Raw genomic sequence first — 19,564 nt, 5'->3', positions numbered from 1 at the left:
GCGTTTGTAGTCCAACGGTTAGGATAATTGCCTTCCAAGCAATAGACCCGGGTTCGACTCCCGGCAGACGCAAATATAAATCTTGATTATTTTTTTCCTCCATATATAACCATTCTGGTATTTGGTTGTCCTCAGAAGTTTTCCTTTCTTCACCCCTTTTTATCTTCTTCGGCCCATTTCTCTACTTCTCATGAGGTTGTTGTATTAGACCCAACCATAATCTTAAGGTCGTGTTTGGTTGGAGGTATCTTTGGAGACGGATTCGACGGGATTTGGATTCCCTCTTTCCCTATTGTTTGTTCTTTACTTGTTTACCAAGTCCTCTCCAATGTTTGAGATCTCTAGTCTAGAATATACTTTTCTGGAAAACAAATTTTGTATCAGAAACTTGAATATAAAGGAAGAGGGCGAGCCTTTGTGAAGCGGTAAAATTGCTCCATTGTGACCAAGTGGTTATGGATTCGAGTCTGAAAACATCATCTTTGCAAAGGGTAAGAACCCTCCTTAGACCCCGCAGTGGCAGGAGCCTCACGCACTGAGAACACCCCCTTAAGCTTAAATAGAAAAGAGAAGTTAATAAGATTGGTATGATCCAGCTATCTATTTAAATCTTTCAGCTAAAATACAAGGAATTTCTTTATCCTACTCTTTTAAGGGTGAGTTTGGAAACCACACAGAAAGAAATCATATCTGTGAGAAGTAGCAATGAGTTCCTTTTATGAGAGAATGATTTCATTCCACAACCCCATTTAGTTGGGGAAAAGGCTGGGTTGAATTGAGCTGTTATGATTATGCAACCTAACTCATACAGATCTTAAGCAAAAGAGCAGAAATTTCATTTTCATGCTATTAGATTTATGAAGGATATTATGGAAAACACACCCAAACCATCTCTGTGGTATGTATGTAATTCCAGGATCAGTTGAAATCTATTAGCCATACAAGTCACCTCTTAGTTTTATCATACAACCTCTATCACCCATTCAAGTTGCTTCTTCATTAACAATCTTAAGATACTTGGTACAACTGTAAATCATCCAACTTCAATAGCAATTAAAAGTTCAGATTAATAAGCATGCTTTCATGAAAAAGGCACAAATTGAGAATGCCTTTCAGAGACGAAAACCTACATGGTTATGTGGAACATTGGGAGATATCAAATGAGAAGTTTAAAAGACAAAATGCAGTTAACTACATCAGATTTAACACCAAAAAGAAAGTAAGTGCATCATAATTTATCAAAAACAGGGTAAAGCAGTAGCTGAAGCACTATAAAGAAAAATCTCTCTTCCACTTCTCTCCCTCCTTTCACCTAGAACTCTTCCCACCACTACAATGTCTTTCTTCAGCCCTCAACATCTCCCAGACATGTTAAAGATAACCGTGGTGATAAAGAACCCACGAACCCAGAGACTTCCAACAAAATTGTAGAAACCTATAAAAGGAGTTCTGAGCTTTCCAGTTTCATAAACACTCTAAACACATTATCTAGGAGATTGATCAAAATGGAAAGTTAAATAAGTAATGCAAGGCCTTCCTTTTTGGGAAGAACTTCCACTTTCTTGTTTCCAGGGAAGGCATTCTGTGAGATGTCTACGAGGGCCTTGAAGCTATATGGCTCATGCATCGAGAGCTCTGATAGAACTTTCCTGTTTAATTGGATATTCTCCTTTACCAGCCCATGCATGAAATTACCATAGTTTACCTGACACAAGAGAAATAAATAAATAAATAAACATAAGGAAAGAAACTATAAAAAAACACACACACACACATACACATATGACAGAAATAGTAGAACCTTAACATCATACAGTGAAATGGAGAAGGTTGACATGCAGTTAATCCAGAACATTACTTGGACAGATACCAGTCTAGAACTTCATATATGAAAAGAACAACTGAACTTTGATAAGATATATGCAGAGACGAATTGATCTAATCCCCCCCATTAAGAATCTAAGTTGACTATGGGGATGATCCACTCCAAGAAGTTTACGAGAAACCATTAGCTGTAATTTCATATTTTCATCAATCCCCAAATGATCCTCTATAAGGTGAGCATCTAGGCCCACTGAATTGCAATTAATCAAAACATCTGTTTGCATCAGATGATAGACATCATATTCTAACTGAATGAAGCAGTATCTAGGCACCAGTAGCAATGCCAGAAAAAGAAGAATAGCTTGTCGTTTCAGGAATTTCGGAACTCCTTCGGTAGAAATCCTATTCCTAGTCTATTATGTAGTTCTTGATGCAGGTAAGTCACCCAATGGGCTTATGTTATTAGAAATAAGCCTTGGGTTGGGTTATGTATGTGTTGGGCATTTGATCCCATGTGTTTTCATTGTAATGTGCCAAATTAATAGGCCTAGAATATGGGTAGAAGGTAGGCATACAGGATTAGGCTTAGTTAGTTCTTTTTAATTTTAAGTTGTTTAATAGATTTTGAATTCCCTCATCTTGGGTGAGAAGGTTTCCTTTTTCTATTATGATTCTTATTTATGTTGCTTAGCAATAGGATTTTACTTTCCTGTTCATATGATTATGCTTTAGTTTTTATAAATAGCTTGTAAAGAGCCAAGGCTCACAGACGATTTGATGAATAAAAGTTTGTCTCTGCAATGGAGAGATTCAGTAGAGGGGGGAGATTCTTGGAGGATGGTGAGATTCTGATCCTTGTTCTTAGTGGGAAGCCATAGTTATCTTTCTTCTTTCTATTCTCCTCCTTTTTCCCCTGCAATAACGCTATCATACATATACTAGGATTGCTGGAATCTAGACTTGTACAAGTCTGATTTGTGTTCTGATTTCAGAAAATCTTCATGGTCTATATTCTAAATATCATTCTGTTATCAGATTCTGAATCTGCTGCGTGAATGATACAAATCCTACTACAAGTGGGGTTTGATTCTTGCTATTTTGAAGGCTGTTCTATATCTGATATTTACTGCTCTGTTTACTGTGATATTATTCACATATACTGAGTTTCTGTTGGGCATATTAAATCTGTAATCAGATCAGTCATACGATGCCTTGTTTGATTGGTTTAAACTTATCCTAGTTCCACTAGGAGTTGTCCACACCAGCAGGTTTGTCCATTGGATCTAGCTGAAATTTTCAGCATTGGTTCTACCCCATAAAAGGGGCACTTGACCAGCTTAATAAGCTGGTCCGATTTTCTGCTCTTGAGTAATTAAGTTTTCTCCTTTACTTGAATTTCTTTTCAGATTTGGCTACTCTTTAATTACTCTTAATCTAACCATCAGATTGCTTTTGTATTCTAAAGTTCACCTATTCTATCTATTTGTGAGTGATTGTTAAAGTCTCACCTTCATCGAGAAGGTTGACTTTTGTTGACATCTTTATTTAGGTTTGCTTGGGATCCAGTCTAAGGGGTGTTTAGCCTGACCCTAGGGTTCATCTAACCAACCCCCTCCCCCACCAAATTGGTATGAGTTGTGGCTAATCCAATTACTAAACCAACAGGAGATCAAGTTTCAATGCAACAATTGGCTGATATTATCAAGAGTCTGTTTGATATAGTGGTACCAATAGAGCGAAGCAGCGAATCTCTGGATATACAAATGGATTGGGTACAGCGACATTTTGGCATTCCAGAATCATCTATAGCACCTCCATGGGAAGCGAAGAGACCTCCATTCACAGAAAAAGAACTTGAAGTCGAAGTTAGCGTTGAAGAGATTCTAGCAACTGGTGATGACACGGAATAAACAGTGCTTGAAGCTTCAAAGACAGACGATTAACAAATAGCAGATTCCACTGAAGAGGTTTAAGTTGAAGACTCAAAGCAGACAAAATTGAAACAGTAGAAGATGAGGTAGTGGTCAAGGACACTCCACAGGAAATCACCAACATACATGATGATGTTCTTGAAGAGGTAGAGTTCGTGGCTCAATCCTTCGATGAGAAGGCTCCAAAAGTTGAAGACTCTATGGATATGACATTCAAGATTGATGCTGATTCAGAGACTGAGCTCATAGAGTTCATCATACCACCAAAGTTCTTTGAAGAGGAAAGCTCCATGCCTTGAAGACTACATTCCTAACATCCCGGAGCTACCACAGTTCTCTTATGATTTGAAGATGGATGTTTATCACATAAAGTCGATTCCTCAATTTAGCAAAACTCAAGGTCGAGTTTTTTGTCAATCAGGGGAGATTTGATGTAGATATGTCACCTAATGGGCTTATTTTATTATAAATAAGCCTTGGGTTGGGTCATATATGTGTTGGGACTTTAATTCCATATGTTTTAATTGTAATGTGCCACTTTAATTGGCATAAAATATGGGTAGAAGGTAGGAATACGGGATTAGGATTAGTTCTTTTTAATTTCAAGTCGTTTAATAGGCTTTTAATTCCCTCACCTTGCATGAGAAGGTTTCCTTTTATTATTATGCTTCTTATTTATGTTGCTTAAGAACAGGATTTTACTTTCCTGTTTTGATGCAAGGACAATTTCTTGGAGCGACCCATGTTGGGGAACCTAGATGGAAATGAACTGGGTAAAAATTGATTTTTGGCCCAACAGGATATCTTTATTTATTTATTTAATTTGTTATTATTTGGACTTATCTTGTAATTTTCTGTTTTAGTTTTAATGGGCTAATTAGTGATAGGATTGATTTAGGATTTTATTTCAGTTTGATCCAAGTTAGAGTCAAGTTTAATTTCAGTTTTAAAGTTTCGTTCGGAGTCTTTATTTCCTCTTTAAATGCCAGATGAATGGAGGAGAAGCATTGTGGTTTCGATTTATAAAAACAAAGGTGATATAGGGAGCTACAATAACTATAGAGCACAAAACTAATGAGTCATACTATGAAATTATGGGAGAGGGCTATTAAAACCACTTGAGACAAGAAACTACTATTACGGAGAACCAATTTGGTCTTATGCCAGGAAGATCCACGACAGAAGCTATTTACCTAATTAGGAGATTTATGAAAAGATTTAGAGATTGTAAGAAGGATCTCCAAATGGTCTTTATTGACCTAGAAAAAGCTTATGACAGAGTCCCTAGAGAGTTAATATGACAAGTACTAGAGAAGAGAAGTGTTTCAAGTAAATATGTGGACATAATAAAAGATATGTACGATGGTGCGGTGAAAAGTGTAAGACCAATGGGGGGACAAGATTGTGAATTTCCAATTATAATTGCATTACATCAAGGATCAGCTTTATGCCCTTATTTGTTTGTGCTTATCATGGATGATTTAACAAGAGACATTCAAGATGAGGTTCCTTTGTGTATGCTTTTTGTTGATGATATTGTTTTGGTGGATGATACAAAAGCAAGGATTAACACCAAGTTAGAGTTATGGAGATCAACCTTGGAATCAAAAGGTTTTAAATTAAGTAGAACAAAGATGGAGTATATGGTGTGTAACTTTGGCTACACTAGGATGGATAACGAGGTGGGGAAACTTGATGAGAGGGAGATACAGCAAAGTGATTATTTTAGGTATCTTGGCTCAATCATAAATAAAGAAGGTGATTCATTACCAAAAAAATAAAGAAGGTGATTTAGAGGACAATGTTTAACAGAGAACTAAATTAGGATTGATGAAGAGAGGTGTGTCTAGAGTTTTGAGTGATTGACCTACTATTTTAAAAAGGAAAATTTTATAGGACAGTCGTATGACCGACTATGATGTATGGTGCAGAATGTTGGGCAGTTAGATGAGAATGTTTAGATGGATGAGTGGCAAAACTATGAAGGAAAAAATAAGGAATAATCATATTAGAGCTGGTTTGGGAATAGCTCCGATACATGATAAGCTACGAGAAATTTGTTTGGAGGTGGCATGGCCATGTTCAACGGAAGCCTTTGGATACTCCAGTACAGAGGAGTGATTTAATTCAGATTGAAGGAACTAAAAGAGCCAGGGGCAGACCTAAAATGACCTTAGGTGAAGTGGTGATTGGAGGGCAAGGATCCATGTAGCCAACCCCATTTAGTTGGGATAAGGCTGAGTTGTTGTTGGTTGTACCCAAGAACTGGTGAGTGTGCTCCTATTATTCATCTCTATTTCTTCCTTTTCTGTTCTTATTTCTTTTTCCAATATTAATTGCTGTCATCGTGACCTTCCATTGTATGTAACTTCTAGTTTATCTCTGTTGAGTGGTAGAACCAGATTCAGAAAAAAGGTTCTCATCAGATCATTATCCCAAGTCGATTGGGCCTGGTAATCTGGGCGTAGACTGCCCCTCTTTAGGTGATTGAGACCTCAGAGTTTCAGCCCCAAAGAATTCTCCTGCTGTGAGATCCAAGACAGATTCATACCGGCTATTGCTAACATACTGACAGGAGTTGATGCAGATAAGTCACCTACGGGCTTATTTTATTGAAAATAAGCTTTGGGTTGGGTTATGTAGGTGTTGGGCTTTTGATCCCATACGTTTACTTTGTAATTGGCTAATTTAATGAGCCTAAAATATGGATAGAAAGTAGGAAAACGGGATTTGCTTCATTAGTTCAGTTAAAGTCCTGTTATGAGTCAGTTTCTTTAATTATTTTAGTTCCTAGTCAATTTATATTAACCATATTAGTTAAGGATTAGGTTAGGCCTTTCCTTTTTAGTGTTTGAATCTGTTTTTTAGTCTTCTATATAAATTTGTAAGGGTCTACAGCCTTGTACACAAATTTGATTAATGAAATATTGGCTTGAGCCTTTTCTTTTATTCTGGGATGAGACTCAGATGGCTGTGACATGCAGTGCTATACGGAGAGAGGCCGTGGTTGAGAGACCCAGGAGAGAGTGTGAGAGGCTCAATCCAAATTATCCTTCTATTTTTTTATTTTCTTCTTTGTTTCTATTTCATTGTGTGTTCTGCTACAATTTCTGCAATTGATTAAGGAATATCTATTACAAGTTCATCAATTGTTGCCCAGTTTTTGAAGAGCAAACCAACATTAAACTTTGTTTAAGAAGATCCTGCCTGGGGCTAGGTCCTTCATGATCCAGTCTTACATTAAGAGTAGTTGCAGGTTCTAAACCTTTGTTTTTGCTTGCTGTTTTGGCAGATCTTTCGTTGCCCTTAGGAGAACTGCTAGTTGCGACGTCTCTCCATCTCCAAGAATTTCAGACCAAACCATGATCGTATAAAGGGGATTCAAAGTCTCGCAAGCTACTAGTTTTTGCCTCTCTTTTTATCTCTTCCTGGTTATCGTCGATGGTTGAGGACATTGTAGTCTTTCCCCTTTTCCCACGATTCTATTAATTATCCATTTATTTCATTCTTTTTAGTTTCCAATAATACCCTTTCCTTTATCTCTATTTCACTCATATCCTCTATTTTATATTTTCTTCCAAGTTTTCCCTTCTCACCTTGTCCATGACTTTTCCTCTTTGTACCCTTTTCATGTGATTTAAATCTCCAATAAATTACGAGGTTGCCATTCGTTTCAATTGATAGTAGTCTATTATTAAGGGTGGGACCATAAGTGATCCGAATCAGGTTATTGGAACCCCGGATCCGTATCTTGTTTAGATTAGGATTATGATTTAGTTTTTATAAATAGCTTGTAAAGAGCCAAGGCTCATGGATGATTTGATGAATAAAAGTTTGTTTCTCTGCAATGGAGTGTTGTGCGATTCAGTAGAGGGTGGGATATCCTTGGAGGACAGTAAGATTCTGATCCTTGTTCTTGGTGGGAAGCCATAGTTATCTTTCTTCTTTCTATTATCCTCCTTTTTTCCCATGCAATAAGGTTATCCTACTTATATTAGGATTGCTGGAATCTAGACTTCTACAAGTCTGATTCGTGTTCTGATTTCAGAAAATCTTCATGGTCTATATTCTAAATACTATTCTGTTATCAGTTCCCGAATCTGCTGAGTGAATGATACACATCCTACTACAAGTGGGATTTGATTCTTGCTACTATGAAGGCTGTTCAATATCTGATATTTACTGCTCTGTTTATTCTGATATTATTAACATATACTGAGTTTCTGTTGGGCATATTAAATCTGCAATCAGATCAGTCATACGATGCCTTGTTTGAGTGGTTTTAGCTTATCCTAGTTCCACTAGGAGTTGTCCACATCAGCAGATTTGTCCATTGGATCTGGCTGAAATTTTCAGCATTGATTCTACCCCATAAAAGAGGGGCACTCAACCAACTTTATAAGCTGATCTGATTTCCTGATCTTGAGTAATTAAGTTTTATCCTGTTGTTGAATTTCTGTTTCACATTTGGTTACTCTGTAATTACTCTTAAGTTAACCATCAGATTGTTGTTGTATTCTAAAGTTCACCTAATCTATATATTTGTGAGTGATTGTGATGCAGGAGAATCTTGGACCGGGCTGACCCAATTGGTGCGCTACCTTGGACCAACCCAAACTCATTTGAATCGGGTCCAATTTGAATTTTTGGATCTATTAGGATTTTAGGAATTTATCTTATTTGGGGAAATAATGTGTTTTAGTTTATTTTATTCGCTCTTTATTTTAGAAGTTAGTTATGTAGGATATTTGGTTTTGAATTGTTTTTAGTTTCCCTCTTTGGATAAGTTTTAGTTAGAGGCACCCAAGTTTTAATTTTTTAGGAGTCTTTTCTTTTTCTTTATATATGATGTAATCCCCCATCATTGAAAAATGGAAAAGAATGAATTGAGTTTATGAGTTTGTGCGTGTGCACTCTTCCCCCCCCCCCCCCCCTTCTTCTTTTTCTCATGGCTTCTTCTCTTTTTCCCCCTGCAATTCTGATTTCTTTCTATCTTTTCCTCTATGTTTTACCTTCAAATCTGTAGGCAATATGCATGGTAGGCCACCAAACAATAGTTTTGGGAGTCGAAGGAACAAACCTCAATCTGGGAAGCCAAGGCCAAACTACGGTGCAGCTTCTACCACTTATGGGAATACTTATGCGCAGGGGTATGCTGCATCTTCATCTAGGTACCAAGGCCAACTGTATGGTGCTGCTTCTGGATCTAAGCGTCCGTACTCAGATATGGTAAATCCAGTTTCTGTTTGCTCTTGGGTATCTAGTTCCGAGTTGATTGTTTATTTGATTGTGTAACGATAAATTTCAGGAACCTCATGCTGGATACCTTGAACCTGCTGCTAACAAACAAAGCCGGGATGCATATGGTTATGGCATGAGAAGGTTTACCCCGTGCAGGCTTCACAACTCAATTTTATGTTTCAAATTTTATCCTTTTAATGGTACTTAATGGTTTGCTTTGTGAACAGACCTGCTGGATATGATGTTCAAGGGAGTCTCCTATTCTGTCCCCCATTAGATTGTTAAATTCTCATCTTCATCTGAGAAGGTTGACTTTGTCTATATTTTGATTTGGGTTTGCTTGGGATCTTATTCGAGGGGTGTTTAGCCCATAGTTCGAAAACTCAGCGAAATTTAGCTGAAATTTCAAAAATCTCGGAGATCTCGACCTGCTCAAAACGAAATTACATTCGAAATATAAGACCTGCACAGTTTTGACCGAAATTTCGGCGAGATTTCGGTACTGTTTGTACCATCTCGCTGAATTGATAAAAAGTCTTATATAAAAAGGCACGGTCTTGCGAGATTTCGAAATTTCGACAAAACTTCGACTTTTCATTGGTTTCAACCTGGAGAAAGGGAAAATTGCTGGAACCTTGATTTTTATGAGTTTGTGCGTGTGCACTCTTCCCCCCCCCCCCCCCCCTTCTTCTTTTTCTCATGGCTTCTTCTCTTTTTCCCCCTGCAATTCTGATTTCTTTCTATCTTTTCCTCTATGTTTTACCTTCAAATCTGTAGGCAATATGCATGGTAGGCCACCAAACAATAGTTTTGGGAGTCGAAGGAACAAACCTCAATCTGGGAAGCCAAGGCCAAACTACGGTGCAGCTTCTACCACTTATGGGAATACTTATGCGCAGGGGTATGCTGCATCTTCATCTAGGTACCAAGGCCAACTGTATGGTGCTGCTTCTGGATCTAAGCGTCCGTACTCAGATATGGTAAATCCAGTTTCTGTTTGCTCTTGGGTATCTAGTTCCGAGTTGATTGTTTATTTGATTGTGTAACGATAAATTTCAGGAACCTCATGCTGGATACCTTGAACCTGCTGCTAACAAACAAAGCCGGGATGCATATGGTTATGGCATGAGAAGGTTTACCCCGTGCAGGCTTCACAACTCAATTTTATGTTTCAAATTTTATCCTTTTAATGGTACTTAATGGTTTGCTTTGTGAACAGACCTGCTGGATATGATGTTCAAGGGAGTCTCCTATTCTGTCCCCCATTAGATTGTTAAATTCTCATCTTCATCTGAGAAGGTTGACTTTGTCTATATTTTGATTTGGGTTTGCTTGGGATCTTATTCGAGGGGTGTTTAGCCCATAGTTCGAAAACTCAGCGAAATTTAGCTGAAATTTCAAAAATCTCGGAGATCTCGACCTGCTCAAAACGAAATTACATTCGAAATATAAGACCTGCACAGTTTTGACCGAAATTTCGGCGAGATTTCGGTACTGTTTGTACCATCTCGCTGAATTGATAAAAAGTCTTATATAAAAAGGCACGGTCTTGCGAGATTTCGAAATTTCGACAAAACTTCGACTTTTCATTGGTTTCAACCTGGAGAAAGGGAAAATTGCTGGAACCTTGATTTTTTTTGCCACATCACCATTCCATAATCCATACTACTGGAATACACTGTTGAAGGTTGCCACATCACTCAAAGAGATCAATTTCTGCTTACCGGTGAAGATTTGGCTACATTCAACTATTTCAGGTCATTCCTCGACAGCTTCTTCTCCTACCCAGCTCACCAGCCGCACATGCATCTGTTCTCATCTTATGAAAGTGGCTCAATGGTTGGTTCTTCATATTATGGTGACCTATACCCTAGGATAGGTTACATGCAATATGTAGATGAGACCATTTACAAGGCAGCTGTGGAGGACTACTCTCGTTTCTTCTCGAACACTATGACGTGGCATGTATATGTCATGTAGATGAAGGACAATGCAAGTCAGCTCCATTGGACTCGCAATGTTTCAATGATTTCGACCTGGTCGAAACACCAAAACGAAAGGATATTTTGAACTATAATTTAGCCTGAACCTAGGGTTCATCCTACCTACACCCCCCCTAAACCAGTTCTATTTAAGCAGAGTTCTGTTTTAGTTTCTCTCCTATTTTGCCTATATTCTGAAATCAGAGATTTTTCTGATTTCAGAAGATTAATTGTCATTCTTCCAGCCAAAAATAATTTTGACAATAAAATCTGCATGCAGCACTCCTTAAAGACCCCAATATATAGAGTAGATGTATGGATGTGCTAATATCTCAGATCTGATAAGCACAACTTATTTAACTTAGTATCTGAGTCTGACACCAATACACAAGGTTTCTATGTAATTCATCCTAAATTATGTAATAGTAAATCCATCAACTTAGTACTGGGATCTCATATCGTTACCTATTGACTTAAAGGAACACCTTGTTATATAGGACTTAGCATAACCCACTCCTCCCTTCTTCCACCTCCAATATGAGTAGCTGAGATGAAGGTTCATAGATTCAAAAACAATCTCAACCAAGATGAGCTGGAAGGAGAAAATGAGGTGCAAGTGTATCAAGACGAAACTGATTGGCAGATTCACACCAATATCAAGACCAAAGGTGAAAAAATCACCCATCACAGTGCATTGGAGAACTAAAAAACCATTTAACTTCCACATGATAATCCCTCAATCTTCCAAAATCCCCAACTACTTTGAAGTAGGAACATGAAAGAAGTTGCATCAATAATTACATTAGGAACCCCTATATGAAACCACCTGCTCCAACAAGGGGGGGGGGGAATCGAAAAAAGTATACTTTTCTCATAACCTAGCTGTTCATATCCAGATTTTCACCTCAGCCACTATTACATTTTCAAATATCCAATTCACTTACTCCTTGTAATCTAATCGACAGTTTCACACTCATGTACATTCCATTCAAATTGCTTCAAGTTGGAATCTGCATTAGCAAAACTGTCCTTGTTTTCTTGACATCTATGCTCATATCCTCTATGCTCTTTTTGGATGTCCAGGTTGTAAGGGAAAGGGAAAGTAAAGTGTTTTCACACTCATATACATTCAATTCAAATTGCTTCAAGTAGGAATCTGCATTAGTAAAACTGTCCTTGTTTTCTTGACATCTATGCTCACATCTCCTATGCTCTTTTTGGATGTCCAGGTTGTAAGGGAAGGGGAAAGGAAAGTGTTTGATTGAGAGGAATGAATAGACTGCCGGTATCACAGCCCTATTCTATTTATAATAAGTGACATGTAGGTAAATACAATCATAGTTGTCACGGCGGTTAGGCGACCCAAGGCGGTGGAGAGGGCCAAAGTTTAAGGCGACACCAGCTAGACGAACAAGGCGCCCGCCTAGGCGACCAAGGAGCCCAAGTTGACCAAGGCGCCTGGACGCCTTGACAACTATGAATACAATAATGCCCCTATGGACAGATACCCATATTACCCCCCCCCCCTCAAGTTGGTGCATAGATGTCACACATGCCCAACTTGCATACAATAGGATAAAACAACTTTCTACTTAACCCTTTTGTAAAAACATCTGCTAACTAATCTCCAGATTTTACAAAACGAATAAAAATCAATCCTTGATCTAACTTTTCTTTGATGAAATGACGATCAATCTCCACATGCTTGGTATGATCATGCTGGACTAGACTGTTAGCAATACTAATCATAGACTTGCTGTCACAATAAAGCATCATAGGAAGGGAAACAGCAAGGGTCCAAGTCTTTCAAGATACCTTGAAGCCACATCAACTCACAGATGCCATGAGACATGGCATGAAATTCAGCTTCAATACTGGACCGAGCAACAACTGCCTGCTTCTTACTCCTACAAGTAACCAGGTTGCCTTCCACAAAAGTGCCATAACCGGTGGTAGATCACCGATCATCTAAGAGTGCCCTCAACTCGTAAGTGGCCATAAGAAGAGAGAAGGATTCCCTTTCTTAGTGCAGACTTCAAGTAGCGCAAGATCCGGAACACAACTTCTAAGTGTGAGGAGTAAGGATCATGCATATACTGGCTTACCATGCTAACATCAAAGGTAATGTCGATAAGTAAATCAGCTTTCTAACCAATCGCTGATACTGTCCCTTATCCACTGGATCACCAGTCTTACTAGTGAGATGAACATTCGATTCAAGAGGAGTATCTGAAGGCCTACAACCCAGCATCCCTGTCTCAGATAGGTAGTCAAGGGTAAACGTCCATTGAGATCATAGTTGTCAAGGCATTGCCTAGTCGTCACCTAGGCGACCGCCTTGGACACCTTGATCGCCATTTTGGTGTCACTTGCTTTTGGACCCTCTCCAGCACCTTAGGTCGCCTAGAGGCCGTGACAACTATGATTGAGATAGAAAGGATACCCTTGGTAGCAACCTTAATACCAAGATAGTAACCCAGCTTACCTAAGTCCTTGATCTCAAACTCCAGACCAAGGTAATCTTTAGACGATAAATTTCCTGTGTCACTCCCAGTAACAACAATGTCATCAACGTACACAATGAGGATAGCAATCTTGGAACCAGTCCGCCTAATAAACAGGGTGTGATCAACATTGCTTTGAGTGTAACCTACAGACACCATAGCTTTGTGAAATCTCCCAAACCAGGCATGAAGAGACTGCTTCAACCCATACAGAGCCCTCCTGAGCTTTCAAACCTTTCCCTTGGTTTTCTGACACGAGAAACCAGGAGGAATTTCAATATACACTTCTTCCAATTCACCATGAAGAAATGCATTCTTGACGTCAAGTTATTGAAATCCCATCTTAGATTCACAACACAAGAAAGAATCACACAAATGGTATTCATTTTTGCAATTGATGTGAACATCTCCTAGTAATCCAAACCATAAGTTTGGGTAAATCCTCTTACAACCAGTCTGGCCTTGTACCGGTCCACTGTCCCATCCATATTTTGCTTTATGGTGAAAACCCGTTTGCATTGATTGTCCTTTTCTGTGGTGGAAGAAAGACCAGATCCCAAATACCATTCTTTTTCAGGGTTTGCATTTCTTCAATCATGGTTGCCTTCCACTACAGTTCCGTGATAGCTTCCTACCAATCTGGGGAATAGAAATAGATGACAAGGAAAACACAAAGGTATGATATGAAGGAGAAAGAGAGTTGTACGAAACCACATTAGCAATAGGGTGTTAAGTACAAGATCTCGTTCCCTTTCGAACAACAATGGGTAAATCACAAGATGGGTCAGAAATATTAGGAGAATAGGAGAATCAGAGTGAGTATTACCTGACCAAGAGTTAAGACCTGGATTAGGAGCTGGCTAGGTGGTGGTGCAGGTGTCACAGGTACCACTGGAGTGGTGTCTATTTGTTGCTCACAGTGATGATAGACATAAACTTTCATGGGAAGCTGAATGTGAACAGGAGAAGACTCCCCCTAGACTGAAGGAACTAGAGAAGTAGAGTTAGAGCCACGAATAGGAAAAGCTGGAGGCACATCTTCACCATGCACCCTACCACAGCCAATCGTTTTTCTGTCACCAGATCCTGAAAAACACAGTGAGAAGGGGCAAGGTCACTTTACAATTCAGATTAGTGGTAAGACGATTAATAGAAAGAAGGTTATTAGAAAAATCTGGAACATGAAGAATAGGTGGTAAGGATAAAGAGGGAGAACAAATGATAAACCCTTTCCAGAAATAGTGGAGAGGGGACCATTGGTCACTCGCACCTTGTCTTTACTAGAACAAAGGGAATACTGAAAAAGAGACTAGAGGAGCCAGTCGATAACCAGTGGCACCAAAGTCGATAATCCAAGGATGAGAGACAACCGATGCACAATGACCACCAAAAGAAATTCCTGAGTAAGCAAGGTGGGAGTCAGAGCAAACCAGAGTAGATATAGAGGCGGAAGTGGGAGCAGTGGAAGGATCCAAGTGATTCATCAAACACCTAAGCATAACAAGCTCATCCTAGGAAAGAGATGAACTGGTACTATCATGAGCCGGTTCAGAAGCCTCTGTGTGATGTGCAGCTTGGGAGGATCGACCACGGCCACGGCCTTGGCCTCATGAGGACAAGGGGGTAGGTCGACCGTGCAGCTTCCAGTAGAAGTCCTTGGTATGAAGTTCCTTGCCACGGTAGTTACACCTGACTGGTTCCCTATCAGAGCAGACACGATCAGTAGAACGATCACTGGATCGAGGGGGACCACCTTGAAGCTGAGTGGACCCAAAGAGTAAAGTTTATCGGTCCTGAGTAGTATGTTGTAACATAGCATTGCAGCGGCTGTCCTCCAACTGAATCATTGAATAAGACTGCTCTAAGGTAGGGAAAGGGTCCCGGCTAAGTACGTGGGCCCGAATTTGATCATACTCAACATTTAGCCTAGCAAGAAAATCATAAACCCGAAACTTATCTTCTTGTTTCTTGAAGGCAGTAGCATCAGCAACATAGGTTGCCTGAAAAGTGTTATAAAAGTTAAGCTTCTGCCACAGCCTACGCAACTCAAAATAGTATGGAAAGAGTCAAGTCCTTCTGCTTGGTTTTATGAAGCTTCTTGCGCAACTCATAAACCTGGTCATCATTCCCAACCTAATAGTATGTATCCTAAGCTGCTTTACAAATCTTGGCTGCAGTACCCAATAAGAGATTACCTCAAGCAATCTAAGCTTGTATAGAGTTGATGAGAAAGGCCATGACCAAGGAGTTATCTGAACTCCACTTCCTCTGTGAAGCATCAACCGTAGTAGGCTTTGCAGTTTCACCTGTCAAATACCTTGTATAGCCATGTGAATCAATGGAGAGGAAACGGGAGTGAGACCACATCAAATAATTGCTCCCATGCAATCGAACAGAACTGACAGGGAATAGAAGGAAAATCATTATGAGTCCCAAGACTCGATCCTTCAATTCCAGCGGATGAAATAGAGTCAGCTGACATAGTAATCACTCAGGTTGATGAGAAAGAGGTTTATCGAAGGAGAGATGAGACCTTGAAGAGATCGATGATCAACGCAAAGGACTAACAAAAGGTTGAAAGAGGGTTCAAAACCCTGAAAAATCAATCTAGGCCTCAAAACCCGAAACAGTTGATCTCAAAACCCTAAAGAAAATCAATTTAGGCATATGGGTGTCTCAGATCAGTATTCATGGGAGACTTCAGAGCCCAATAGGTAAGGGGAAGACCCTCGGTGGCCTAGGATAGATGTGCCGAAAGTAGAAGTAGAAGACGAGAGAGCGAGAGAGAGAGAGAGAAGTCGGAGAAGAGAAGGTGAGAGGCTGAAGGTGAAACCAAGGGAGGAGAGAGTTGAGAGAGTCGGCTGCGGCTAGAGCTGGGATTTTAAGGTGGAACTCAGCTCCGATACCATGTTTGATTGAGAGAAATGATTAGATTGCCGGTATGACAGCCCTATTCTATTTATAATAAGTGACATATAGGTACAAGTACAATAATGCCCCTATGGGCAGATTTACCCTTATACACATCATAGTTGTCACGGCGTCTAGGCGACCCAAGGTGTTAGAGAGGGTCCAAAATCAAGGCGTCCACCTAGGTGCCCAAGGCGCCTAGACGCCTTGACAATTATGATGTACCCATATTACACCCAATATTACAACAAAAAGTTAGTAATTGAAAAGAAAAGGAGAGTAAAGGGGAAAAAAGAAGTTGCACTTTCGAAGTAGCTGCTTGGTTTCCCTCAGAGGGTAATGCAAAGAAAAAAGTATAATTTTTAGTGCATTTAGTTGCAAAGGAAATGTAGGACCTTGAAGGGAGACATCTCCAACTACAGAAAATTATTCAAAGTACAACCCCATCAATCAAAACAGGCAATGAAAGGAAGCAAGAAGCAGCCAGCAGCAATAATTAGAAGCTATGAGCTTGTCTTATTTTTCTGATGGACTAATATGACTTGGTTATTCTACTGCAAGTGGCTATAATGTATTTTTTGGGACATAAGTGCAACAACAAGTTCAATTCACTACTCAGTACATTTATTAGTACTTATATAAACCATATGCAAACAAATTTTAACTGAGAAACCATAAAAATCTTACTGTTTTACTTGATTAATGGGACTAAATTGACTAAGGCTCTGTTGAGTAATCATCAGTGACATCGACCTCTAATCTTCAAAACTTGATTAGGACAAAAATCAGAGGATTTTAGAGATTAATCATCAGCTCCATACAGTCAATTAGAAGCAATAGAAACCCCTTCACATAACCCAGACTTACTGAAGAATGCTTTGTTCACTAGCCCAAATTAGCAGCTAAAGAAACAGAACCAGACACCTTTTGATATATCCCTAAGTACTTGAATTAACTGTTTCATTAATCCTGAAACTAAAGTAGTAGAAGCAACCATCCTGAGTTATGTAAACCCACAGTTTCTTCTAAATTTAACATTAGGAACTGAAGCTCACTACTTACAAATAAATTTCAAACGCTCATCTAGTGTAATTCTTGGCCTTTTGGATTGTGCATACTATCCTGGAACTAACTATTGAGTCTAGAGCAAGGATAAAGAATTCGGTGCTGACCTAGGTTTTGATCAGCCAGATGGTCGAAACCTGGTATTTTTTGGGTAAAACTCAACATTTTATGGGCTGGTCAAAACTGGTCGAAACTACCGAAACTGGGTTGGTTGACATTGGTTAAAATTGGTCGAAACTTGGTGGTTTTTGGTCGAAACTATCGAATTTCCGAAATATTTTGAAACTGGTATTTTTAAACTCCCCAAGGTTTTGTCTCGGTCAGCTGCGAAACCGAGTCTCAGCCGCCAAGATTTGTTTCCATGGTCGAGAGTTTCATGTGTTCAAATTTTTCTCCTTTTCAGGAATGATAGCACAATTAATTCCACTTCTCCGTGTCGAATCTCTAATCTGCAGCTTACACAAATCGTTCAAATTTCGTTAATGAAAGAAGAAGGATGACAACAGCCTTGTGATGGAACAATCCCAACCATTAGTTCTACTACACCTTGCATACATTCAGAAGTGTTCAATGAAAGAAATATGATGAACAAGTTTTACTCAAATTGTTCCAGCAACAATAATGCCCAATCAAATATTGTGTAATTTCAGATTTATGATGCTAAGTCACTGATCCCTAAGTTCCAACTAGCAAACATTCAGCTTAGCAATCTAAGAATCAATAAAAGAATTTTGAAACCAGGGAAGGCGTTAACTTCAGATCCAGATTTACTGTCAGGTTGATATCTTTCACTAGAGGGGTCCTTGAAAGGATGAAATTCTGGAATGCCAGTCGCCCAAGGGCGGGCAAACTATGCCCAAAAACTCAGGCTCGAAGGGACTCATTTGAAGGTTCTGCAATCATGTCGTTGCAGGCCGCCCAACAGTAATGGCGATAGGAAATAACCCAACAGCAATAAACAAAGCAGCAAAATAATCAAGGAAATCAGAGAATTAACAATAGAGATTAAGAAGAAAAGGAAGAGAGAGTAAGGAGGAGTTAACCTGGAAGGAGGAAGAAGAACAGAGAGGAGGGATTGCAGAACCTGCACACTCGCAGCTCTTGGCAGCACACCCATAAAAAGTTTCATTCAATTTCCAAAATCCAGATATGTTGTTTTATAGAATAGGTCCTAATCCTATCTTGAAAGTGAAATAGACTTTGATTCTATATTGGGCTCAAACTGAAACAAACTCTACTCTATCTCTATCTACGACTCTACCAAAAATTAAAAAAGAAAGTTATAAATTTTAACTCAAAAAAAAAAAAAATCCTAATTCCTATGCATAACTGCATCAATGATCATTGAATTGTTGTAAACGAAAATTGTTAAACAGTAACCCTGTATGAGAAATGATTACACCTAAGGATATCAGAGCAATGACCTAAACACAATATCATGACATATTCTAGTCAAACCATTTGTATTTGGGTCGAAGTAGGATGAATTATGCATCATTTCTAAAAGTTAGTGGGAAAATAATTCAAACAGATTGCATGTATATCCATTATGTTCTTTCTACATCCATGTCTGAAACTACAGAAATTCCTCATAAATCCAAAACCCAGTTCATGAGGAAGCCTCTCTTTAACTTTTATGGATGACCCAGGTAACCATAAAAGAAAAAAATTATACACAAGAAACTTACTCCATGAAGACGGGTGCCAGCGTTGATTCTTTCGATCCAAAGGGAACGCATGTCCCTCTTCTTGTTGCGTCGATCTCTATAAGAATACTGCAAAGCCTTCTCCACCCTTTCCTCGCTATCCTTATACAGTTCTTTGCTCTCCCTCTGAACCCTTTTGCTAACTTGAATATCTTCTTCTTGTTCATCTTTCTCTCTCTCTCTCTCTCTCTCTCTCTCTCTCTGTGTCTCTCAGTCTCTCAGTCTCTCAGCTTCTGTCTCTATCAAAGTCAAGTCTCTGCGACTGGAAACGTTGCCAAGAGACTATATACTCAATGGGGAAGAGATTTCGACCGTCAGATTGGTATCAATAAGAATCTTTAATATTTGAATTTCAGTATGATACGAGTAATACAAAGATTCGGATCTGACGGTAATGATTG

At 39.1% G+C, this 19,564-nt stretch overlaps 1 non-coding gene and 1 pseudogene across 1 annotated transcript; one reads left to right on the top strand and one right to left on the bottom strand.

Moving 5' to 3' along the window:
• On the top strand, positions 1-72 carry TRNAG-UCC. Its single transcript has one exon. It is a non-coding gene; the product is annotated as a tRNA-Gly (tRNA).
• A 1,314-nt stretch (positions 73-1,386) lies between these two features.
• LOC122660222 lies at positions 1,387-19,374 on the bottom strand (annotated as a pseudogene).
• Positions 19,375-19,564: the final 190 nt, after the last annotated feature.

The sequence above is a fragment of the Telopea speciosissima genome, chromosome 4 (assembly GCF_018873765.1).
Source record: "Telopea speciosissima isolate NSW1024214 ecotype Mountain lineage chromosome 4, Tspe_v1, whole genome shotgun sequence".
NCBI classification, from domain to species: Eukaryota; Viridiplantae; Streptophyta; class Magnoliopsida; order Proteales; family Proteaceae; genus Telopea; species Telopea speciosissima.
Note: the sequence above shows the minus strand (reverse complement) of the source record. Positions and strands in the feature narration are given on the sequence as shown.